Source organism: Etheostoma cragini, chromosome 9 (assembly GCF_013103735.1).
Source record: "Etheostoma cragini isolate CJK2018 chromosome 9, CSU_Ecrag_1.0, whole genome shotgun sequence".
NCBI lineage: Eukaryota > Metazoa > Chordata > Actinopteri > Perciformes > Percidae > Etheostoma > Etheostoma cragini.
Genome location: NC_048415.1, coordinates 15,437,638 through 15,465,372, shown reverse-complemented (window position 1 = coordinate 15,465,372; position 27,735 = coordinate 15,437,638). Strand labels below are relative to the sequence as shown.

Below are 27,735 nucleotides of genomic sequence, written 5' to 3'. Positions count from 1 at the left end.
GCTCTGCTTATTCAGCTGTGTTTACTTCCGGAGTTGATACTTCAAGGAGTGCTTTGGGACCGTCTACAAACTACAACACTGAAAAGAGATACAAACATATTTTCAAAAACAGGCAATAGGCAAGATATAAGTGAGGTAAGTTTGGAGACAATACCTCATTTAATCATTAAATTGATAGCCTACAAATTTTTGTTTTGTCTCTTTTCAGTGTTGAAGTTTGTAGACGGTCCCTAACCTCTCTAACTGCTGTCTCAACACCGGAACTAAACAGCTAAATTTGCACAACTTTATGCATTTCTTTCACTCCACTGCAGTCAGGTTCACTGTTTTCACTCAGAAGGAATCAGTGCACATGGGGATGTAGTTTTAATGAGATTTTTAACATGTTAAAAGGCTAAAACATGTTTCAAACGTGCCCTGTTTAAGACTTTTGGGTGCTAACGCTAGCAGGTGGATAACACGGTGTAGGCAGCACTGATTGTTTTGGTTTTACTCTCTACTGACAGCACTCCAAATTTAAAACAACTGAGCTACATGTTGAAATTTACCGGAATTCTCCTTTAATGGTTCAATTAGTATGATTGTTACTCTTTTGCAGCATCAAATAACCTTAACGTATCTGCAGGGACTTAATGAGGTAGTTCATCAAAACCAATGACTCAAGGAAAACTTTACCAAAGAATCCAAAATCTGTTAGTGTGAGCTGTGCATATTTTAGGAGACAGTCTAATTTTGTACCCCAACTTTAAACAGATTAACCAGTCAGCCACAGTGTTTGGCACAAAAATAGCCTTGCCGGTGCCACCTTAAGGATAGGATTGCGTTTAGGTCCAAACACTGTCTTTTGATCGCCATCGATCGAGCCTGTGGCCAGATAGTATCGCTTCCTGGAAGAAGCCTTGATACATTATTAAAGAAACCATTCTAAATATGTAGTCAAAGACCTCTGCAGAGAAAATGAGCACTTTGTCCTTTTGATAGTGATGGTTGAGCAGACATTAGTAAGAATAAAATCTAAAATAATAATTTGTCTCCAGAATGTGAATGCTGTTACTGGGAACCTTAAATTCCGAAACTACACTTATTAAACACTTGTCAGTTTGTTAACTATAGTTGTTAACATCTAGTCAAGTGGAACTTAAGATACAGAATTAATTAAACATTCAGGAATAAGTCTTTATTCAACTGTTAACATGATTAACAGATAAAGTGGCTTGAGAAAGTTTAAACTCCCATGCTAAAGTTGATTAAAAAGAAGAATAAAAAATATCTTTTGGAAATGGATTTTAATGCCTTAATTCAAAAGATTAGGAAAATCAAACCTTTTAAGGACACCAATTTTCTTTGTGAATGAATAATGTATTGTGCATAAATAAATGTTTGTCCTTAAAAGACAGGGGGCATAAGTATACACACCCCTATGTTAAATTCCACATTTCTATTTTTAAAGGCCAGTTATTTCATGGATCCAAGATACTATGCATCCTGACAAAGTTCCCTTGGCCTTTAGAATTAAACTAACCCCATATCATCACATATTCTTCACCATACATAAAGATAGGCATGGTGTTATTTCAATTAGCTTAATAGATACTTTGATTTGCATTGAGAGATTTTATGGAAAGTTCCCAAAGCCTATCTCTAGGTATGGTGAAGGGTATGTGAGGATGTGGGACTATTTCAAGTCCAAAGGCCAAGGGAACTTTATAAGGATGCATAGTACATAGGCTACAAGGGTATAGTTAATGGGCAGCATTACTCGATGCCAGAGTAACTTGCTGAGGAAATTAAAATAATGCTCTTGCGAGAACTCTGGCTATCTAGGCTACTGCCCAGTGGTCTAAATAACAATGTAGTTAAGACAAATGGCCCTATCACATGTCAGGTGAAGTTTTCTGTTCTCATCACCAAACTGTGGTATCACCCTGGCCACAGTGTGATTTCCTTGCAGCATAACACAAGCGAGCAGAGCAGATCTGTGAGCCCTGTCCACAGCCATCACAGACAGACAGGCTGATGGCTGGTGGCAGCTCTGCCTGTTCCTCTCTTGTTGTCTTTGATCAGTCTGATCACTGACGCACAGCGTGCCAACTACCCATAGTACTGGGGACTACCTGACACCGCCAGGAGCACAATACACACACACACACACACACACAAAGAGTCCAACACATGTGCACGCACGCACATACACACACAAATACTGTACAGTACCCATAATTACTGTAATGTAGAATGAAACACAGACACAATAAAAAAAGGCAGAATGGTTAGACAAAGTATCAGTTTGACACACATTGCAGTGATTTATGATGGCTTTGACTCATTTTTCACAGTTTTAATGTGTAAAACCAAAAATAAAATGCTAGTCTTCTAATTTTCTGCGTAAGGTCTCATAGCATATAAAATGCAAACAAGTGTATCACACAAGATAATGTAATTTGCATCAAGTTTCAGATCCGAACAAATGTTGCACTTTAAAAAATAAATTTAAAAAAAGGTCATGATCAAATGATACTATCAAACAATACTGATTCTCACACTATATCCAATTGGCATTATAGATCGATCTTTGAAAGGATTTGTAATGTACAGCCCATGGGTTAATGTGAAAATCCTTTAGTGGTGAAGTGTTGACTAACTATGTAGTGTTGCTCCTCAACTGGCCAATGTCTAAGTAATAAGACATGTTTGCAAAACACATGTTGAACTAATGGAATGATCTGTAGGGTTTACAATAAAAACTTGGACTAGGGCTGCAGCTACGTCCATAATAAATAAGTATAATCTCTGAAATATTTTTTTTAAGAATCAATTCGGCTAGAATATGATTATATGATATACATATTTTAAAGAGAGGAGAAGGAATAAAGGCAATACACCACATACTAAAAGTATATCAATAATTTGATTGCAGCAACTTGTTTAATGTTTCAGTGTTAATTTGTGACTTTGTTGATATATGTCACAGCTGTTCAACTGTACTGGTATAACATTCTGCAAGTTACATGAACAGCATGACATTGTGTTTCACTGGCAGATATCAATTCCTGGCAGGTGCCATTTTAAACTGCAATGTCACTGGCAGATTCCACTCCTCATAGGCAGCTGTCACTTAGTTAATGCCTTTGCAGTATCTAAGCTAGTGGAATAGCCTTAGCTAGACACTACTTGGAGAACTACTGTTGATTACCACCTAGGTTTTGTTTTAATAGCTTGTGTCATTGGTTATGATAAAATCTTTAATACAAAATAGAAATAAGTTGCTCTCACCTAACTGCTGAAATCTCGGACCATAGTGACATCACATTAAAAAATAACAAAAGAGGTGCACTTTTAATGCTGTGCTGCATAAGAGATATACAAATATTACGGGTTAAAATCCAATTTACAAAAAATGCTACTGGTTATTTATTCTAGCAGGAAGCCTTTCGGGTTTTGGGGTCAGGGGGGCATTATGGTGAAGGCCTGCTCAAGCAAGGCAGCTCAGCTGTGGCTAAGCCTGGGGAAGGTCACAGACCAGCAATAGGTGGGGACACCTGAACAGAATGATATGTGAACATGAGGGACAACCTGAGGCCCTATGGGACAGGAGGGAGGTCACATTCGCATGTGTGTAGGGTGGGATACGTGTGTGTGTGTGTGTGTGTGTGTGTGTGGTTCGCTAAGTCTGCTAAAAATAACCTGATAATTCACAAAGTGAACAACTAAATGCCAACATTGTCACTTACACCCCCCCCCCCCCACACACACACACACACACACACACACTAACACACAGACACACTAACACACAGACACACTCTACACCCAACCAACACACTATTCGTGCTGTCTTCTACCTCACCACCTTCTTTTCACCTTTTTCCTGCTGTCTTCTACCTCACCACCTTTTTTTTCACCTTTCTCTCTCTTCAGTGTGATGTTACTGCTGACATGTTTAGGTCCCCAATGACCAATGTCAACTTAAGGTGCTGGCACAAGGAAGAGGAGAATGGAACCCTTTAAACACATTACAGGTACACAAACACAGAGATAGACACTGACCCCACTTTGCTACAAGTCACACACAACTGAAGGTAAACTGACAAAACAACACAGTAATATTCCTACAGTAGATTTGGTTTGTTTGTACTTAGTCTGAGATGCCCCGTGGAAAAGTGAGCTAATATGCAGGGGAAGTTGTGAGATACCTAGCTATTGATCCTGGGGGCCACAAGTCCCTGCAGCAGCCTTTTAAATGTCAGCTTTTAATTTCCTTCTCCCTTTTTCACTGAAAAAGATTTATTCAAAGCAGTGCTGTTCCAAGAGATATCAGATAGCACGGTGACAGTCTTTTAAAGAGCTTTTGTTTGGTTTAGGCATTCATGGCTTTTTGTATCAGACTCTTTTATTCCACCAGACGAGGAGGAAGTTTCTGTATTGGGCACTGAGTTGAAAGGCAATCTCTCCCTTCCATTGTAAAGGCGATGTACAACTGGAACTTCTTTAATTAGGGCTTCTCTCACATTGAGTGACAGCAATGGCCAATACCCTCCAGACACTGATGGAGGTCACACACAACCACATATGCACAGACACATACAAGCACACAAACACCCACCAGAATTGTTAAGCATTAACCTTTTGTACTATGGACGAATATTTAACAGCTCACACAATAGACTAGCTGTAAAAGTGCAGAGATAAACATTAGTTTACCTCAGAAATCTTGTATTGCCTTCATTTAATTACCACGCCACATGCTACAGAAATAATGGCGGCACTTTAATAAGATCACACATTAATGGTGTGACTTGATAATAAGCGTCCTTGTGTGTGTTTTTGTCTGCAGTGTGTCCTTTTTTTGAGTTGATATGTTTAGAATGTGTCATGGTCAGATCGCTACAAATTGTCAGATGCATAGAGGCTCTAGTAGGTCTGGTATATTAATTGACAGGGTGTTTGGAAACTTCCTTGGCAATAACTCCCTATGTTCTTTAAACATCCATTCCTTGTATTACCACCCTGCCCACACTTACCTTTACAGCCATGAACACATAAGTATGGAACACAGGATGTGTTATTTATACTTGTTCACTCTTTTATTTTGTCACTTAGAAATCTATAATTAAAAGGAATGGCAGAGATATCCCGATTAAGTTATTTTGGTTTTATAGTATTGGGATACTGAGTCTTAGCCAATACTTATATTTATCTAAATGTTGTAGCACACACAGGTCTGGGGTGGGTAATCGGGAGAATTCCCGGTGGGCTGCTTCACTTTTGGGCCGGTCGAGGATTTGTTTTTGTTTGACATTCAAGTTAGTCTATTTTCTCTAAAAGCAATAAATAATAAAATTATTAATTAAATAATGGAAACAGCTGTTGGTGCTTTTTGCATTAGTGAATACTATGAGTACTGTGAATTGAACTGTAGCAGTTCAATATGCCTCTTTGTGGAAAAGTGGGATACATTTTAAACGTGTTATTACTTTCTTTCTTTCTGGTTTTATTTTATTATGAAACAGTGGAATATATTTTGTTAACTTCTCAGCTTAGGTGAATTATTATTTACCTTTACATTATTTGTTGAACCATGGTATTAATAAAAACTACAGGAGAGTAAGAGCCGAACTGTTTACTGCTTCATTTATCTAATTTCCCCCACCATGGAAAAACTGGGCCGGTCTTGGGCCTGAAACTCCCGGGCTGAAAAGTGGCCGCACTCCGGCCCTGGCCACATAGAAATAATGGCTGTGGTCCATCAAATCTGATTTACCTTATTTTTCAGGGTCAACTAATTGATCAAAAGAAGATACAGATTCAAAATAATTAGGTTTAAGTTACCGATATGATATAAATAAAAGAGGAAGAACATTACTCAAGAGAATGGAATTCATTTTGGCCTGTTACTTACTCACGCTATAACATTAAAAAATAACAGCTGATTTGACCTGCAAACAGTTTCTTATTTGAGAAAGTGACACTCAGAGTCAGCACTGACTGAAATTGAAAATGAAAAGCTGCTACCTGAATGTTGCGTACACTTAACTTTGCTAATGCCAAAGAAGGAGGATAGCTAACTAATTTGCTAGCATTAGGGTTTAGCAACTTAGTTTTTTTTTGACAACTTGGAAGTCAGGACTAAAGAGTCCCAAGTCATTTTTTTACATTTGTACACTCTGCTTGCACGCTAGAGCATGGCTGTGGTAAAGGTGAGCAGCTTTATAACACTGGACAAAATGGTCAAACCACAGATTGATTATCTTTTAATACCGATTCATTAAACTATGCCTGGATTGGCTTTTAAACCGATCCTTTGGAAATCTTACTGACCTGTGCTTGCTTTCATACGTTATAGACCAACATTATGTTCTAGAAATACATTTATATACTTTGTTCAATACCGGCCTAGGACTACGTTGATGGTCAATGTTTTTTCTAGTGGGAATAGAATGCAGTACTGTGTAGACACACAGGAGTTGGCATTCTTCCATGTGTGGTTAGGCTAAGACAACCATAGCACTTTGTTAAAGGTTAGGAAAACAAGATCACAATGTTCGCCTATCTGTAACCAAGTGCTGTGATTGCTTAAAAATAACCGTAACAAAGTTAAATTGTGCTTTACGTGCTGTGAGTCGATTTTGTAAGGAAAACAAACGCAATGCATTGCCAGTGGCAAATATTTTTCTCCAATACATGTACATGTATGCCTGTCTTTACTGTATGTTAATTGAAAATGCAATCCAGGCAGCATTATGTTTCTTTCAAATTGATTAGCTGTTGCTAATTAGTAGTAGATGGAAGTAATTTCTAAGAGGTAGGATTGTATAAACATTTTTTAAATGTTCATGTAAATATGATGCAGATCTGAAACTGGCCCCACTATATCTTAACAGGAAGATGGGATATTTTTAAGGAAATTCACAGTATCGTGAATCGGTGTACAAACAGATAAAACACAAAAAGAAGAATATAGTACACTCTTTCTAACATCTATGGTTGAAAGGAAAGATACTTTTTTAGATTACAAACACAGGTTCTATCTACTGTGCTGCGACGAGGACAGAGCTAGTTCCAGCCAGTCCACTTCTACTCCCTCAGCAGCAACACTACTGCTGCCACAGGCACTCAGTGAGGGATGAACAGAGCGACTCTAACAGCCAACTGCTGCACTTCTCCTCGTCCCTCCTTCCCTTTCCCTCCACACATTTGTCTTCTTACCTTATTTTGTTTCCCTCGCCTTCTGCTTTAAACATGGTAGAGTTAATTTGCTCATTCTGCAGGAAACATCTCTTTCTATTTAGTTGTCTTCTTGTGCCCCCCCCCCCCCCCCCCCCCCCCCCCCCCCCCCCCCCCCCCCCCCGCCCCCCCCCCCTCTCTCTCTCTCAGGCAGGGCTGTGCTGTCAGGCCCTTCCAGAGCAGTGGGGTTGTCAGGAGTGATGGATGACTATCAACCTTCTGCTGTCTTCCACTACGCTCCTGAGAGATTTACAGGCTCGCTGACTACCAGGCATGAAAACCAATCTCTCTTTCTCATTCTTCCCTCCCTTCCTCCATCCATGCCCGCCTCGCTTCTTCCATCTCACTCCCTCTATTTCAACATCTCCTCCATTACAAAAAAAAGCTCTCTTAATGGAGAGATGTGTGCAAAACAACATTTGAAATTTGTGTGTGGACAGAGGGAGGCTATTGCTCCTCTTGAGGGTTATTTTGGATGTGTCACAGAGGAATAGCGTTCTCAGAGAGAAACGCCTGGTCTTTGACAGCCTATCTTGCCCATCTTCATCTTCCCTACTGCTTCAGGGTCCTTGACAGACTTGTAACACATGAGCATCTATCCATGTTCCTCTTGCTGGTGGTAATTACAGCATTGAAGAAAGGTGCTGGGCTAATTGCTGCCTCAAAATAGTAATTGCTTTATTATTACGACCATTTTTGGTAATGATCGTTCAAAGGCATTATGTTAATGTGATTAAACGGTTTCATTATTATTCTTGCTTGCGCTAATTGACGGCATTTTCCAAAGCTTGGCACCTTAATAAAGTTGTATCTTCGCTGCAATGAGCAGACAACATGATAAGTCACAGACAGAAAGAGTGTGCTTAACAATACTGTCGCTTGCTTACAAGGTTCTGTGTTGTCAACATTATCTGGGTTAGGCGTTAATCAGAATTTTTGTATCAGAATCTCTTATTCAACCAGACGAGGAGGAAGTGTCTATATTGGGCACTGAGTTCAAAAGCAATCTCTCCCTTCCATTGTAAGGCGATGTACAACTGGAACTTCTTTAATTAAGGCTTCTCTCGCATTGAGTGATGGCAATGGCCAATACCCTCCAGACATTGATGGAGGTCATGCACAACCCCACACAACCACATATGTGCATGCGCGTGCGTGCACACACACACACACACACACACACACACACACACACACACACATACACAGCTCACACAATATAATAGTTGTAAAAGTTCAGGGATAAACATTAGTTTTTCTTTACAAATGTATTTTATTGCCTTTATTTAATTAGTGAGCCACATGCACATCCTACAGAAGCATGGAGGCACTATAATTAGATCACACATTCATGCTGTGATTTGATAATGACTTTGTCTAATCGACTAACTAAAGATATTTCATTGGCTAATTGACAATTTTTTCCAAGGCTGGCCCCCTAAATAGTGAAAGATACCACAGATATCATGACACCAGTGATGTGTTCTTTACCACAGACCCAAATCAACTAAGACATCATAATCATGAATGATCAAATATTGTGTCTCCAAATCTCATGGGCATTGCCAATAACCACTGCCGTTCAAAAACTGTCTGAGAAGGAAACCCATATTTGCATTAATTTACAAATTAAGGAAAGGAACCATGCTGGCTAGTAGAATAAATATGAGCAAACAGTGCTGACAGCATTCTTCTAAAAGAAGGTAATAGACATAAATGACATGTAAATGTTATTTAGATTGCCATCTAATAGCATGCAAAGCAGCACTTATCAGATATTTGAATTAGAAAACGTGGTCCCACCTCGGTGTATGCGTGTGCGTGTGTGTGTGTGTGTGTGTGTCTCTGTTTGTCTGTGTATGCATGAGTGTGGATGCATGTATGTGATCTTGACTCTATAATGATCCCTGGTCCAATCTGTCAGTACAATACATAGTTTATGTAGTGTAACAGGTAACTCATGTGCAGTGCTTTCATTGACATTTGGCATGCTCATTAAAATCAGATCACATCTCAGGAGGACAGCTTCAGGAAAATCCTTGCTCTCTTTCCTGTGTCTTTCCTGTGCTTGACTTTTGCTTATATGGGCCTTGTTAGCTTTGAACTTATCAGATTTCTACTCATGAGTGACAAGGCTGGATTGGCATCAGAAGAAGAAAAGGCATACACATCTTCAGGTGAAATACAGCCACTGGCTTAAGATGCCAGTCGGATCTAAAGCTTGCCTGCCTGACAACATTATGCACATGTGTACTTGGATTTACACGTTGTAAAATGCGACAGAACATTAATAAACACTGCTACATAAATAGGATCATTTGTAAAAGAGCAAGGATAGCTTGATGTGTTCACTCAAACAAGACACAGTCCTGAGTGTGCAGGGTTGGGATAGGTCAAATAATAGATTTGACCACCAGCTGTTTCAAGCCTACACTCCAGTAATATCAGGCATTTCTTGCTCAATCTGCATTAATTAGAAAAAGAACCCTCCTTGGTCAGACACCACACTACTGTCAGAAGCCACAGGCCAAAAAATTAGTCACCCGGCATTGAGTCTATAAATACATCCTTGCTGGTCATTTCACTTGGCCAGCCTAGCCCCCCCCCCATACTCCTCCAGATGCTCTCTCTCTCTTCCTCTGTCATTTTCAACCAGATATGAATATGCAGATTTGAGGTGTAGAGAGAAGGGTGGGGCAATACAATCATAAATAAACAGGAGCTTTGGGGGCTTTCCTGCCACAGTAACTGCTGCCATTTGACCTCCAGCGGTCTGTGGAGGGCAGGGATGATAGATCTGCCCTTCTCCGTCCTACAGCTGTTCACACATCAACAGCAGAAGTTCCAATTAAAACGTTGAAGTGGCGGCATCTTTATCGCTACTGACACTCTAGAGGCCCATGTGTCACTTCAGGCCTGAATGAGCTGATGAAGGAGACTTGGTGAAGAGAGAGGAGGTAGGGAGGTTAATGAGAGTCCAGTACAACTGGCAGCCCATATTCTCAGTCTCTTCTCTGTGCTGCCACAGGCATTCACTCTGACACACTCTGATATAACACATTCAGAATAATTTGAAGCCTTGCTGAAAACAGAGAACAAAACATGAGGGCAAAAGGGGATGAAGGCTATGTGTGTGTGTGTGTGTGTGTGTGTGTGTGTGTGTGTGTGTGTGTGTGTGTGTGTGTGTGTGTGTGTGTGCGTGTGCAAGGATCCTTTTTCCCAGCAGCTACATGACTGGGTGAGGCTTGAGGTTGAAGGACACTGAGGCTCATCTCTGACAGACGTGCTGTGTCAGCAGGAAGTGATGTCACAGGTCAGTGTGGGAATGTAGAGGTGGGTTTGCGACAGCGCTAACCTTTCAGCCCTGCTGAGAAACTAAGTTCAGTATAAATGTTGTGAATGGCTGATGCCCCAATAGAATACCAATCCCTTTCTGCACCTCACACGCACATTTTCTCTCTCTTTTTATAACATTTTAGAAGACAGACATGAGTACAATGTTTGTACAATGGAGAAGTTGCCACAAAACATAATTGACTAGTTGTGGCAACGTTGACGAGTTTGCATCTACAGGTCCTAACACTAACACCAATGACAGTGTGTCATTGTTCCTGTTAATATTACAAGATCATTATTATTATTATTATTATTACAACTTGTTGTGAGTAGAAGAGAACAAATCCAAAAGCTGACATGACCATCAGGTAAACATAGAGGACGTTGGATTTGAAGGTGCAATTTAAATCCATAAATCTTAGATTTTCTTTGCTGTTTGGTCTACAAAACACACCTCTTTTCCGCCATCCATTTTGAACTAAAGCACCTTTGTAAAATACTTTTTTGTTGACTCTTTGGGATTAAGAGGCTGAAAACAAGTTAGATTTTCTACCTCCAGTTCATCAACATGCGTGGGTGCACATGCATACACACAGACAAGCACACGTACTTGCATGTTTCCGTCAAAGAGAGACCTGGCATAGCACTTAATTTTGGCTGCTGTCTGTCTGAAAACAGCTCCTAGTCTGTTTCTTTGTCTACAAATGATGAAAAAGGATCAAATTGGACAACACTGCAGCATCTGCTTCTTCACTACACCACAGACAAGCACAAGACGATAAAGAGAGGAGACGTAACAGGATGATGGCTCAGAGTCACAGGATGAACGATGACTTGAGCCTCCTAATGGTTCAGGGGAACAGTGCTGTGGCTATTTCTACAAGGAAATGCATCATCTCTCCGGGACATGGAGAGGGGAAAAAAGAGGGAAAAAGACATAAAAAAAATGTGTCCAGTATCTATTGAATGTATGATGGATTTAATGTGTGGAGTAACCTTCGGAACATCACGCATAACATAAAGTGATAGTTTTCCTTCAGTTGACTGATTACAGTCTGATAAGCATGGAAAACACCCCACCCATCATCGATTGGCAGCAAAACAGATCAATAAAGCACCAACAGCACACATGCCAGACAGGCTAACAGAGATCCAAATAATAAAGCAAACAGAAAACTCTAAAACTAACAAATACATAAAAAATTTGGTTTAGCCTAGTTAACAGGAGAAGCTTCACACAGCTCTATTAATTGATAGAATCCAGGATCACTCTACTGACTTTGCATTTGCTGAGGAATGTTCAAGATAAAACATGTAATGCAGGAACTGCAAGATTCTCTCATAGAAAAGCTGCCCCAAATCAATTGTTAAAATGCGGGTGTGAGACTTGAAAACAATTGAACAAAGTTAGTTTGATTTGTCAGCCTGGCCGTCGTGCTGTGTGCAATTCAATCGGTCCCATCTGCTTGGTTTCATTAAAAAGAGCAAAGAAGGATGGAGACTGCACAACCGCAACAACTACACATCAGAACCAATAGTAAAGGTCAGTTTAGTTTACATCAGTTCAATTCAGTTTAGCTGATATTAGTTCACACTAGGTGACAGAAATTGAAGAAAGTAACAGAAAGTGACACATTTGACAGTTGGTCCATTAGAGAATGAGAAACTTGAGGCTTGGGGCCCTGACAGACCAAGTTAAACAAAAAGACTGACTGATGCGTTGCTTCACATCTTCTGTTGAACTTAGAAAACACCAATCACCAATAGCCACAACAGCCACAGACTAGCTAACAGCTAACATGAGTGTATTTTCGATCTTTGGATCTAGTCTGTGATCCTAAACCAAAAATCATCACAGAAGGACCAATTTCCCATTCATTTTCACTGTGAACCTGATGCTAAAAACACACATTGAGAATGTGTTCACATCTTCAATGCATGCCAGTTAATTAGTTTTGTGATCCTCCACCAGATATATAGGTCCTGATTTACAAAATATTACAAATACAAACCTGTATTTTCAATTACAGCCAAGGAAGTGGAAATCTATCACTTACAGTTTAGAAATTAAATATAGTACAGGTATTGGTTACTTTAAGCTCTTAGAAAACTCTGCAAACAAGGAGCTGAAACTTCACGCTCACGCATTATGGTGAGACAAAGTGAACATTTATGGCTGCTTGGGGACCTTCCTAAACAGAAACCCATGGTATAGACCTACCTTGTTTTAAAAAATGTCATACCTATCACCGAGTGTTTGATCACAGAGTCTTGTGCTACACTGACATTACGGAGCACCATTTTGGCAAAAACTCACAATGTCTTTAAAAGCAAACAGAAAACAAATGTCTTGCTGAGGATTATGAAACCAGAAAGTAAACAAAAAAAGTACACCCTAAAGCCCTTCAGAGGTCAACCTCACCCCTCAATACTTCTTCTAAATTTGAATCAATCCTACAAACCAAAATACACTAACTTTTCAGTCTGTTGTTGTTCAAAGCATGTAGCTGCCGTCATATACTATAACAGGGAATATGGTATTTCAAATATGAAAACTGAGCAGCCTGATGAAATACATTTCATAAATACAATTAAACCCTGAGGATGAAAGCAGTCCACATAATGGTGATAATGGTTGAATAATAATGGAATTTCCCAATTCACAAGCAGCCGAACTGCTTCACACAAAAGAAAATGACTTGTTTTTGTTGCTTGCTTCAGTGATAAACATAAACCTCTCCTATAGCTGATTCGACAAATGCATCACGCACTGGCTTGAGTTTTGAATTCCGTAATAGGCCTAAAAAAACGTGTTAGCTGTTCTGGAAAACATCAGCTATATTCTACATTAGCCATCATGTTTGAGTTCTAAATAATACGAGACAGGAAATAGGCCATCCAATTGCAAACCCAGGACTGTCGAGCCATCATCTAAATAGTTTGCTCGATGGTGTGACATCCAGCTGCTCGGCTCACTCAATTCTCTGTGGCTGTTTTCCAGACCTAAATGTTAAAGTGATAACTTGGCTTGCGAGCTCACTATGTGGGGCTAAATAAATAACTAGTAATATCAGAATACTATCAGAAATCTATTAATAGTTGCCAAATTGTATGTTGCAAATCAACAGACGTAGCCACATAAAATCCAGAGGAAAAAATAAAACAACACAATTTATCTATCCACTCTAACTCCCTTTTTCCAATCCAACAACAATCTAATCACTGCTGAGAAATCGGACGACATAGATACATGCTTCAATGATCAGCTGGACAGTATGTCGCATGAGTCCTAAAAACTAAATCATAGTAGGCAGCCATGAATAGACGCCGCTGAGTTGTTGAAATAAAGTTGTCCGAGCTAGCAACAGTTTCTTGGGGCAGCAGAGTTCAGGATACATATATATATACATACCCACCAACTTAGAACTTGAGTCCTTGAGTAAACACTGAAGTCAGACAGAACATTTGGTGTAGCACGGTATATGCTGGGGTCAGAGGCAAGCAGAAGTATTTCAGGGGAGTCTATGAGGCTATAACGGGACACTCACTCAAGCTCTAAATCCCTTGGAATTGGTGTAAGTCACCTAGCCCACCTCTAAAGCTTTGGTAGGAATAGGATTCGGAGGGCCGAGGCCCCGGGCTTCACCCCTGAGCCCCAGGAAGAAAAGGTGGTTTGAAAAGAGCGGCGACGAAATGGACCTCAGCTTGATTAAATGGTCACTGAGTCGGAAAGCAGCTCTGATGTGATCTGTGACCTCACACTGCCCTGAAAAAAAAATCTTTTTTAAAGAAATGATTAAATGAAAGCACCTTCAAAAGGAGCCATGAGGGGCAACGGTGAAGTGGATGGACTGTTGGAAGGGTGCAGGGTCCCCACTTAGCACTAAGTCTGAAGGAGGGAGAAATGGGTTTGAGAGAGAGATGGGAGTAGGCTCAGACCTAACAACCACCTGCTCTGCACTAAGAGAAAGAGAGAAGAAGAGAAAGAGTGCGTGAGAGACAGAGACAGACAGTGAATGATCCAGTGCCAGCGGGGCAGTGAGGCTGTCCTGGGTCTGTTCCCAGGGCAGATAAGCGTACCTTAGAACAAGAATGCGGTGGGCTCAGGCAACTTTGATTTCTACACACTTTTCTCTCCCTCTCAAAACATTTTGAATGGAGGTTTAAAGGGCTTCTCAGGGGAAAGACAGATCTGAAATTGAATTAAAGAGAAGGGACCTTTGAGAGCTGCTGGGAAATCCTTAGTGAAAACAAGGAGGACTTCTAAGAGGCAAAGACAGTCGGCTTGTGCAGCGCTCGATTGGAAGGCAGCAGCAAGCTTTGCCAATGACTGTAGTAGTTATTTAAATTTGAATAGCGGCAAGGGAAAAGAAACTGATGCAGTATAATGAACAGCTTTGTATTTACCGAAGAGCACAGAGCCTACTGGACTTAAGGTTATTCTCTAACTGAGATCAAATACTTGGCCTGGCCTCAGGTGTCTTTCCAGAAGAACAGTCATAACTGTTGGTTTTGTTTCAAATAAAGTCAACCTTTGGAATTGCACAAAGTGCCTCCAAAGCAACATCTACATCATGACATAAAATTGTCTATTTTTGTACACTCTTTCATTACAAAGAATATAAAAAAAAAAATGTGTAAAGGGTTTTCAATGCAACAGTACAATGTATATAGCAGTACAGTGACAAGCAGCCCCTGTTTACTTGTTTTATAGAACTTATAGAAATGCAGGCTACCACTACACATACATTTTGAGCTGTAAAATGTGTGCATGCATTGGCATCACAAGGTCAATGTTACAACTTCAACCAATCACATTACTCATCACATTTGGTGAAGAGTCCACCAGACTCCACCGCAGTTTACTAGAAGCAAACGACTAACTTTGAAATGGACCAGATTTTGTGCAGCAGATGTAACACATGTGCAAAATTCTTACAAGGGAAATCTGTCAATAACACTGAATTGTGAAAACGCCCTTCAACTGGAGTTCAACCACAGTACACGTGCATTTATGATCTAAAACGTTAAGGATTAGCTAGGGATTTACTGTAGAGCCTCAATTGTTCTTTAAATCACAATGTCTTTACAATTAGTTACACCACAATTCATTCTTCAATCTTTAATACGTGGTCAAAAAGCAGAGACTACAATGGGAAGGCAAACGTAGTAATTCTTTTTCCAGGTTAAAAATCTTTCCAATTCTTTGTACTTGTAAATTGAAAATAACTGTTGTCCAATTTTGCTTTTATCTTAACTAAAACTTATTTTCTTACAATTGCAATACAATGTCACAGTATTATGCAGAGTATGACTGTTATGACAAACAATTATGACATTTAAAACTTTATTTGATTTGCATGACTAGACCTGCTCCCTCACCTTCCCTCAGTTTCTCCCGAACAGAGAGAGACATGCAGGGAGGAGGTTCTCGTTATTACAGCAGCATTCATTTAATAATCTCACAGCAGTAAAAATCTCATTCTGCAAATGTTATGGAGCTTAATACAGTTCATATTTAAATTTTTGCAGAGAAGAATGAAGAATAGGAATATAGCGATAGCACATGGACATACAATTGTACAATACAAAAGTATTGTTGTTCACATCTGCCACACAAGCCCTCTCTGTTGTGTTGCCCAGATATACAGCTGTTACCAAATCACAAAGTGGGTCCACATTCAACAATACATACTAGTGCTATAAAGTATACACTGTTGACTAATCTGTTTTAGAAGTTATTTGCGAGATATTAACATGCATTACCCCTTTGGACTAAGCCATTAATCAACAATGATATGAACAAAAAATATGTTATTCCAATCATTTTACTGTAATCTGCCCACTGCCCAAATTTAATATGCATCCTGACATCTTTGATGCTTAAGTTAGTCCCTTTTCTGGTGTAACCACACACCACCAGACAACATTTTCACACCCCACCTATGGCCTCCACCCCTGTGTACCAGCTACTCCTCTAACAAAATGAGAAAATCGTGTCCCTGTACACTTATCAATAGATTAAATAAAGTCACCATTTCATGAAATGCCACGTGGAGTGGTACCAGTCTGGATCGGGTGGCACTGTGTTGTGTTGAATATCCTAAACAGCAGATACTGTATGTGTATGTGTCAAAAATGTATTTATATGTATTTAAAAGAATTAGCGTATTGCAAAATTAGTTTTGCTTCTTCTCTCTCACACACCATCTCAACTTTTTTCTTCCCATTAGTGGAAAGCACAAGTACCAAGAACGGCCGGTGATAACTCTTGTTTAAAGCCAAGTAAATTGTCATGTTGCATCGTTCTGCAGAGACTGACACTTTGCAAAGCCACAGCATCCCAATCAGAGCTGTTGTAATCACAGAGACATTTTTACAGCAATCAGACAGAGCAGAGGAGGGGGCTGGTACTTCAGACAGGGAGCAGAGAAACTGTTGCCACTGAACCAAAGATACTCAAATCATGTCTCCATAAAGCCTTGATTAAAACAAATTTAGGAAGTCAAACAGCCGTGTCACGACAAACCATAGCACTTAGAGTGTAGTAAAAGAAAAATAGTAAGCCAAGATGTCAGGGTGTTTTGTCTGTGAAGGATTATCCTGAGGAATTCTTGGCTCTCACGATAATCCATCCTTATCACTTGTCATGTTCAAAGAGGTAGAAATTGGAATGGACTGTGGGATGGAGTTGGGTAAATGGGGAGCTTTATGACCAAGAAGAGGCGTGCAGGAGACAAAGTGAAACAAAGTGAGCTTCAAGTGTCTCTCCCTGGCTGGGTGAGCTGTCTTCTCCTCTGAGGATATTTGTGCTGCTTTGTTGCAAATTAGGCTCCCTCTTTTGAGCTTTATTCACAGAAAAATCCCAAAGTAATCACTAGAGAAATGGTAATTATGCCATGTTGGAATATTTGAGACAAACAACAAGACCTTGTTTACAGTTTATTCTATTTGTCTATCTGGGGCCTGGTGTACACTAGAGGATGGAGCGGCAATATTGTCTGTGTAGAGTAGTTTTCAAGATTGTCACCTTAGCAAGGTCATAAAAATGAGCCATGGCCTCACTCAAAAATTAAAAAATATGCCTGGCAACAGCTCTAAAGCTCACTAATTAAAATGTTATATCCGTTGTTGTTGTTTTTTTAAATCGGAACACCAACAGAAATGTGAAAACAACAATTTGTGTGTTACTGGGGAGTTAAATGCTGTTATAGTTTTTGTAAAGCTAAGCTAAGGAGTGTGTAAAAACACTGGAATGCTAAAGGCTGTCAACACAGGAGGCGTTGCAGCCCTCCTTTTACAGCTGTCTGTCTACAAAGGCCGCTTAACAGCTTGCGTTTTTATGCTTTAAGTCTTTCTCGATTTTTTCCCATTTTATGCATGCATCTACAGTAATAGTGTGTAAGGCTCTAAAGCTGCCAAAACGCAGACGACCTACACTCAACTCCTTAACTGACCACAGTCTGTGTAGAACATGAGGGAGGACTGAAGCTGCTGCTGCTCTGCTGACGTGCTGCTTCCGACGCGTGGCCTGCATAGACGTTGTGTAAAGCACAGATTTGGAGTACCAGATGGGCAGTCTCACACACAAAATCCATCCAGGCCGATACTTGTGGAGGAGCTAAGGAGCATGAAGTGGGAAAAGAAGGATGTTCCCATGGAGGAAAGAAAGGAGTGAAAGCAGAGGAAGAGAAGTGTGGCTGTAAAAAAAAAAGAGGGAAGGTGACTTTCACGGAACAGCGGAGGGCTGACACAAGCAGTCCGTGGCTTAGCAAGGCCACAGAAGTCTCATGCTAACAGAATCAACGTACAACTCCTTAAGCAGCACTTTCTGTCAGTCCCCCCCGCCTGTTGGTCTGTCTGGAGCCTGTTCTGGGCCAGCTAGCAGCCAGATATCATTATCTCCTTGACTCAGGGCAAAGTAATCTGCCTGCCTGCTCCTGCTTTATTGAGTTGGATAAATATAATATGTGACTCACAGCCATTATCTACTACAGAACAGCCCTATTTATCTAGCAGGCAGAGGCCTTGGCGCATTCAAACTGGTCTCTCTCTCTCTCTCTCTCTCTCTCTCTCTCTCTCTCTCTCTCTCTCTCTCTCTCTCTCTCTCTCTCTCTTTGATGGAACACTCAAGTGATGGAAGCCTTTGAACGGCCATTCATGGGATTTGAACCAGTTGAGAAATTAACGACATGAATTAAATATTTCATGTAGACAAACTGTGAAGCTAAAAATCTAAAACAGAGTGGTTAATGCTATTTAAAAGTAATGCTATTTCAGATAGAATACCGGGGCAAGTATAATACTTTATGTACTGTACAGGGAGGCGCTGTAACTGGAAAGCGCTGGATGTTGAAGACAGCATTCGTCATTTCAGCAAATGCCCAATAATGACGGACTGACATTCAGCTGACATAGCCCTCTAGCTGTAATAGGAATAAAAAAATAAATAAAGAAGGACTTTAAAACGGAAGGATGCTGTTGGCAGCTGTTTTGTTTAACAAACAACCCCGATCCTTCACTAACCATAACAAACTACCGAAACATGATTTTCCATTCCTGTGCAAAGTTGGTTTTAGCACTAAACCTAACCAAACCTCAACCATAGAGCTAGGTCAGACAACAACAATTATTGCATTGAGGATTTGTAAAAACGTTTTAAGCTCATAGGGTCAGAATGAAAAAATGAATGTGTCGTTCTGGAAGGCAGTCACAAACAACGTGTTATGTTGTTTCATTTAGAAGACTTTTTGGGACATTGTGTTGTGTTTAGTAAGATCATTACATAGAATTGTATTTGTAACATTGTACAAAGTACATTAAATTGGTGTTCCTCAAACAAAATAAAAAAAACTCATGTCTCGTCATGTAAAATGAGCTGAATTTGCAGACATATCTTTGCTAAAGACTGCAGTTTGCCTACTGTCATAACATTCTGAGAAGCTGGATGATGCAGGAAAAGAAAGGGACAGAAAGAGAGGGAGAGGCAGAGAGAGAGAGAGAGAAGGGTGAGGGAAAGGCTACCCTCTCTTGTCTCAGTCTCTCTGAGGGGTTGACAGGTAGAGAAATAGATCACTGGTCCATGACAGCTCAGTATGACCCCACAGTATCATGCAGTATGCTGTGTGTGGAATGAACTCCCTGATGCAAGTCATAGCGAGCCCATTCACTACCCAGCTACTTAACCGCAAATCCTCTGTTCTCTCCAGATAGATTCACATACGTTTTACCCCTGACGTCCATGCACCGTCCTTGACTGCTGTTAATGTTAATGAGAGGATATTACATGAAGAGTTATTTCAGCGGCTTGATCACTGGACTTTGTTCAAAAGATATTTGTTGGCAATGTGAATGACTGGTTCGCCTTCTGCCCAATTTATGATGGGATAGCCTCTAGTTCAGCTACCCCTGTGTCCCTGAACTGGGATAAACAGGTCAAGACAAGGCACAAATGGAATGAATAATTGTTTAAGATGAAGATTGAGGATATGGGGGAGGAGACTGGAGGCCTGGGTATGGCAGTATGCTGGTCTCAGCAGCCATGTACCTGCCAAATCAGTAAAAACAGGGATTAACAAGGCCAAAAACTCTCTCTTCTCCTCCCGTGTCTCCATTGTCCTTTATTCTCCTTTATTCCGATCTCATATATTCTTTCCCTCTTTATGTCCTTGTTTTTCCACATTTCTCCTCTGGTGTCCTCTCTGTAATGCTCTTCACACTGTCCTCCACTGTTCCCCATTTCAGCTTATGTATCCTCTGCTCTCACAAAGTGACCTACGGTTGCCCAAACCTCAGACAAGCTACTGTCTACTTAGATAAAAAGTTATTACATTGAATTGAAATTGAACAGACAAAGAAAGATGTCTTTTTTAGTTTTAGTTTTTTTACAAAGAGTCGGCTCAGCAAACCCATTGAAGATGTGTCCTACAGTGTCTTTCACCCACAAAATAGGCTCTACAAATACAAACGCTAATTGACTAGTATCATCAACTATCCTGGAATTTGCAATTCTTAGGTTTCACCAAGCCGCTGGAGCTAGAAGTGAAAGAGAGAATGTGGGGAAAAAAGACAGTGTCTCCTTTTAAGTGTCCCTGCTGCCATTGCAATGCATTACAGGGATACAAAGCAAGCCATTACTGCTTAGCATTTGTTGTATCTTCGAGTGCCCAAATAGTGACAGGTCTATTTCTCTACCGTTAGTGAAAGAGGCAGGCAGAGCAGAGGACATCTAATTACCCAGTATCGTGAGGCACAATAAAACTCTTGATAAGCCCGGCGACAGAACAAGCTGTGCGTGCGTGCGTGCGTGCGCGCGTTTGTGCGTACATTCATCTGCATGTGTGCACTTACCATGCCTGTATGTGTGTGTGGGCTCACATGTCGTTTTTTTTTACATTGACTGTCTCAGTCTGTCCAGGGATTGGAGGGGCCTGTCCTTGTGTCTCAGAGTCTCTATCTACGGAGATGCAGAGCGAACAGACAGTGACAAGAGTCAACTTGATGACTAATGTGTTCAGTGACAAAAACTTCATAATTTTTCTGGCCGGGGTAATGGATATGTTAATAGAACAAAATTATTTGTTTAAGAGGAAATGACCGCAATCTACGTATATCTGTTTTTTTTCTGTAGCACTGTCCCAGAAGCAACAACTAAATGAAAAGACACATTTGCATCAAATACACACAGAGGCACACACAGGGGGTCATCTTTACACACTTCACTTACAATCAATTTGTCTCACCTCCTGTCCACAGACAATTTGTCACTGCAAATTTGTGCAGTTTCATCAGCAGTAATTTTTATTAATTTATGCATTTAATTTCAACTAACTCCATAGATAACCTTTTTTAGAGCTCAAACCAATTCCATAAAAAAAACGATCATGTGAGTGAACACACACACAGACACACACACACACACACACACACAAATCATTTGGAGAAGACTGTGTGACATAAAAGGACTTAGTAGTAATCAGAGTGAAAGTTGAGGGAGGAGGGGAAACAAGAGAAGGATGGGCCGGACACCGAGAGCGGAGCACAACATAGATCAAATACATTTTGCCTCTGGGGACGTTAGTCATAAAACAAGTAGCCATTTTATGCATTTGAGGGCGTGGCTGCCAGTCTTATAAAATAATGCAGAATTAAATAGTAAAGTGGTGGAAAAAGAACCTCACCACAGTTAGCCAACTGGGCATAGAAATCAGTCTGGGGGGAAAACACAAAGTGAATGCCTGACAGAATGGTCACCGTATGCTGTACTTGTTAGGCCTATACTGTATAATTCCATCAGTTAAGATATAAATGCTCACACTGTACTTTAGTTACAAACATAGAGGGCAAATTCAAACAGCAGCAGCTTTAAAGTTGGGAGCGCTATTGATCTTTGAATACTTATTTGATAGTCCTGTAATGTCTGTGAATGAGTGTGGGTCGGTGTGTATGTGTGTGTTTTGGTCTTCAGCCAGGGATGTTATGCCAGAGGTTATTTGGCAAAATTTGTATAGTGCACTTTGGTTTTTTACTGTTTGACAGAAGCGTGCCACCCAGTCTAGCTATGAAAAGACTGAAAGATCTCCAACACATTCACACATTCTAGATGCAAAATATAGTTAATGAACAAAGCATTAGGAGGCCATGCATTCAGTACTTTAATTGAAACTGGCAGAGGCCACTGTACCTGTACACATTCCTGGTGGCTTTTTGAGACAATTTAAACATGTCGAGTTCAACTCGGCTATCTAAACCACTTATGTGGCCCTGAAAATCCTTACATATACGTTTAAAATCATGCATAATTGCATCCTAAAAAACATTACACATTTGCAGTAAAGTAAACACAAAAGCGCAAACTTGAGCGAACAAGGAGTTCTTAAAACAATAATGAACAATTACAATAGAAAACCTAAGGTTGAAAGTTCTGAAAGGATGAAATTGTCAAACATTTGGAAGGACCAAGTGGGTCAGTTGATGGTCAGACAGAGATATTGATTTAGAGGAAAGGGGGGGTTGAGAGAGTAAAACACTAAACGTAATCCCCAAAATTGTGTTGAAAGTGAGCAACAGTATAGGCCTAATATAGTAAGTGCCTGGTAATCGAGAGACATGGCTCCTGACAGTGCACATTCATTAGTCTAATGACACTGCCATAACTATTACATGACACTGCCGTGAATTTGTCATAAACCTTATAAACAAGTCATGAACGTTTATGTCTTCTGTCATTAAGTGTCATTCGGTTTTTGTCATGACAAGATGATATTGTTTAGGTTGTAGAGATTATGACAACTTGACATTAATCAATGTTACATTACCTGAAGTTGTCTTCTATGTGTATCAATGCACTTGCTAAATAGGACAGTAACATTTGTCTTGATGCCATCTGCGTGTGGATGAAATCAGTAGAGACAGGTGCTTAGATGCCCAACATGCAGCACCAGTTTGTCATGCAAATTGGAAGTTAAAGCCATATTATGCTTATATTCAAGTTCATAATTGTATTTTGAGGTTGTGCCAAACTAGGTTAAAATCCTACAGTTTTCATTTTCAAAAAACACCATATTTTTGTTGTACTGCAGCTCCTGTTTTTACCGTGTGTGTTTAGGTCTCTGTTTTAGCTACAGAGTGAGACTTCTCACTTGTTTTAGCCATAGACTGTTAATTTTGGTCAGTACAAGGCAGGATTAGACTTCTTCTAAATGAGGGCACACTTTTGAACACTTGCAAAACAGGGACATGTCAGTAGTTGTTTTGTAGATTATGGTGAACTAGAGTGTGTTGTAGCAGTATTTTGCCATTGAGAACGAGCTAGCATGTTAGTGCTAGCATGCTACGGTTAGCCACCTCGTCTCGGCTAGTTACGTAGAAGGCCGTGGAGATTTTCTCACCCGGAAACTGAAAGCAGAGGACATTGACAAGCCCTTATCTCACTCAAAACAGCATGGATGTTTTCTTTCTAAGTTTGTATGCGTGTGGAAGCACCAGAGACACAAAATAACACCCCACATCCCAGAAAAAGTGATTTCTTTCATAATATGGGCACTTTAAGAAACAAAGATGCTTCCTGGCTGGCTCACCTGCAGAATGGTGTAAGGATCTGGAGGACGTCCTGACTATTGAAGAAATACAATGGGATGTATATAACTGAGGCCCTCGAGAGTGCTAAACAAAGGCTCACAATGCTTGCAGTCAGACTAATGAGACACACCACTGAAGCAGAGCCCAAAAGAATAAATGCCATGTTCTCCAAAGAACCATCCAAGTTGTACTCCCTACTGTACAGTAACATGCCAAGATGGTCCTGGGAGTTAAATAGGGAGACAGAGGCATCACACCAATGCCAAATGGCTAATACCGCCAGGGGCAGAACAGCCCAATTTCCCACAGCAGGATCCGGATGCCATCAAAGCAGCAGACCCACCAAAAGTGGGTCATATACAAGAGGAGCTTAACAGCACCATGTTCTAACATAGATCCATGCCTACTGGTTTATAAAAATGCATCACCACATGAATCGCTGGCAACACTGACAAACCAGTTAACTGGACATGACTGGACAATTATTTGACAGGGAATACAACTCATAAGGAGAACTACCGCAGAGTAAACTGCCCAACAAGAAAAGGAATTCCTCTGGCAAACAGCCTGGAGGATTTTAGAAAATTTTACACTCTTGGGATACAATTGGGTCCAAGATATATAATTTGTTAAAGTCTGTGTAGGTGTTCTTGCTGGCTAAAGTATACAGAGCTATCTACTCAATAAACCAATATTAGTGATGCAATAAATCCCCAAAACCCCCGACATTGTGCAGTCTTGTTAATTAAAATATATTTCTGTTGCGTGAGAAGAGTTGTGTACACAGATGATTCATGTGTCCATACACTCCTTTGAAACAAATAAGTCTGAACATCAGCTCTTGTGAGGGTTGTCTTGTCCTCGGTCTTTGACTCCATCAGAAGCTTCCTCCGTTCACACCCGTCGGCCTGACTGACTTATTGCCTGCTGTAATAAAGGTGCTAGCTACTGATGTTGACTGGCATACGGCTAACACAACCAGCTCTGTGCATGTATGTGTGTGTGCGTGTGTGAGAGAGATACCTAAGGGCACAAACAACAACCTAAGGTGCAGGTTGTGCTAGCCAGACATCTGTTGTTAGTGGTGGAAGGTAAGTGAGTTTGACAGAGCTGAGATTGAACAGGAGGCATTCTGCCAGCCGGGTGAAGACAGAAGCTTCACCCCCACCAATGACACAAACAAACACACACATACTGTTCAATAGCTTCACGCGCGCACACAGACAATCCTATATAATCACCATACACTTATACAGTAGTAAGTAATCCTGGGCACATTTAAGACAAGGCATGCCCCCATGTGGCAGGAGCCCTAAACTGGAAACCTAAGCTCTGTCGGTCACTCTATCCACTTTCATTTTCATCAGTGAGGACAAACAGTACTGTAAGATCGAGTGTCTGTCTGGTGGGAGACGAGACAAAATGCGTCTGCATATGTGTTACTCACTCACTCAAACTACTGTACCTTCTGTCTTTATTTAGCTCTCTAGTTTTACTTTTGTACTGGATTTACAACAAGACATTTCAGCAATACGGCTCAAGGAATTAGATGATGAAAACTATAAAATAATCTTTACATGGGGATAAGTATAGTAGTTTTGTCATCATTATTCAAAAGTGTCACACAATCACATCTTTTCATTTCAGAGTAACTGCTATAGAAGCATGTTTGCTTTTAACAGGATCTTTGACCTGCAACAAAAGCATGTTTAACATCACTAACAGAAAACCCACATATCTAAGTTGCAGTTCAATCTTAAATCACTAAAGATATATGATGACAATAAATGTTGCTAATTTAGTAATCCTCTCCTAATCTGACACTTACTGTTGTATTGAACTGTTGTACAAAGAGCTTTCACATTTTCTTAGAGTTAGGTGAGTTACCGCAGACACCCAGACAATTTCCCCTTTATTAGCCTGAGCAATGAAATCGAATCATGAGCAGAGACCTCATTTTAACTGTGGTGTTTTAGGGACATCTGGAAAAAAAAGAGACCAAATATAGTAATTTGTGCCCGTCCGTCCATCCTCTGGCTTATGCTATAGGCAGATATGCTGAAACCATCCTCCAATTCACTTTTCATTATCATCAGCCGCACCATAAATCGGCTCCACACACATACACTGGCAGCGAGACTGATGCTTACATAAGCAAAGTAATTGTCAGAATACTGTGCCTTCGGGGTTTAAATATGAGGTCTACATAGAAAACATGCTTTTCTTGAGCTCCAATAAGAAGCTTTTACTGATGATGTTATCACCAGTTTTGATTATTAATTGTTTCTGTGTTGGAGACCTGGTGTGCTACTGTCATACTGGCTCAGTCTCTCATAAAAAAGATTGTACTTGGTGAAACTTAAAGCTTATCATCTTAAATGATAAAACACTGGTAATAAATCCATTTTTCCTCAGGATTTCATATAGTAGAGGACAATGAGAGGCTGTTGGCTGTCTAACTGAAAGTCAGTTGTGTTGAGCAGTTAGTAATGTGTTCCCTGTGTGGCGGCCACCGCTGCTATCTGCTGTGTGCCCGCAGCTACAGTGTGTTCCCTGTTTTATCACTCTCATCTAAATGAACCACACTCACAGCTGGAGAAAGGTGACCCGACTGCTAATCAACCACCAGAGCCACAGTGCACCGTGTGTGTGTGTGTGTGTGTGTGTGTGTGTTTATACCTGGGGACAGTTATCCACTCAGGCAGATGTTCATATGTTCTGCTGTATGCAGGTCTTTACAATCTGTCTCTGAACTGATCTAAAAAATCCACTCTAAAGGGAAGGAAAATTCCACCACTCACTTTTCTGCCAGTCCTCTGCTCCTTTTTTTTCCTTACCTCTCTCTAGCTGAGTATTAAATTCAGCAACTGAGAAGGTGACCTGCGTGCTCTGCCATAAAGAGCAGGGGAGCGGAGGAGAGGGAGGAGGGGAGGAGGGAAGGGGAGCTGAGCGAAGGCTGCTGGATCAGCAGAATCGGAGCGTTTAGAGACCCACAGTTGTGTATGTGTGTGCACCCGCCTTCTCAGTCTCTCTCATACACACACACACACACACACACACACACACACACACACGCTTAGGCTCACTCCCACACACACACACACACACACACACACACACACACACACACACACCTAACCCTCCTCAGCGGTGAGGCGTCTGGGGAGCCCAAGGGCGAGCACACGGCTGTCACCCTCCCCCACCTCCTCCCACAATCCCTCCCTCCCTCCACCTTTCGTGCGAGCCGCACCCCAAAGCCACCACACAGCAAGACACAGACCTGCTGCCACGTATCACTGCCACACTCTAACACACACACACACAAACACATGTACACAGGCACATAAACACACAAACACGCACTCTGTAACACACATACACCAACTACACATTCCACACAAAGCACTTTGATTCTAACACATAAATGTGCAAAAGCACTCCCTCTTTCTGCCTCCACTCTGTCAAATCTCTGCCTTCACACTAAACAGCTCCGTGGGGATTGGCAGGCAGGCGGGCAAAAAGGAAATAAATATGTTTCCTGACGACAGCACAGTTTTCTGACAGTATTCTGGCACTGGGCTGGGCTGCTGTGCTCAGACGGAGGCAGAGGGGAGCGTGAGCTGTAAGTGGATGTTTGTTCTAACAATCTTCTGCTCAGGCTGTTCACTGACTATGCAAACTGGGACTTTAATGTCCATGGATCTATAAAGCCTTTTTTTTTTTTTACCTCCAGAGGAGATTCCTCTGGCTATGGAACAACTGATGAACAGATTGATTACCATTACAAACATCTGCAGGCAGCACAGACAACTATGGAAGCAATGCATACATTAAGATTTAGATCTTTAAAATATTGCAGAGCTTATAGAGAATTTATCACACCCACAAACCACGAGTTAAAAAATGCAAATTAATGATAAGTACCTTCCATTTTGTTTCTATGCATACGTTTAATGCAGATTAATGGTAGGTAAAATATAGGAAGGTCAACTGTGATACATACTGGTTGGTATTTCCAAATAGAAACAATAACGCAAGGCTAGTTCTAATATCATATATATATATATATATATATATATATATATATATATATAT

The 27,735-nt window shown here is 40.6% G+C and overlaps 1 protein-coding gene and 1 long non-coding RNA gene across 2 annotated transcripts in view; one reads left to right on the top strand and one right to left on the bottom strand.

Moving 5' to 3' along the window:
* agbl4 (ATP/GTP binding protein-like 4) overlaps positions 1–27,735 on the bottom strand; it is a 262,269-nt gene that overhangs the window by 160,320 nt on the left and 74,214 nt on the right. The gene's annotated exons all lie outside the window — the stretch shown is intronic.
* Positions 1–27,735, top strand: part of LOC117950732 — a 259,475-nt gene that overhangs the window by 219,964 nt on the left and 11,776 nt on the right. The window contains exon 5 of the long non-coding RNA XR_004657981.1: positions 16,914–16,918. This is a non-coding gene — a long non-coding RNA (uncharacterized LOC117950732). The remainder of the gene's footprint in view (positions 1–16,913; positions 16,919–27,735) is intronic.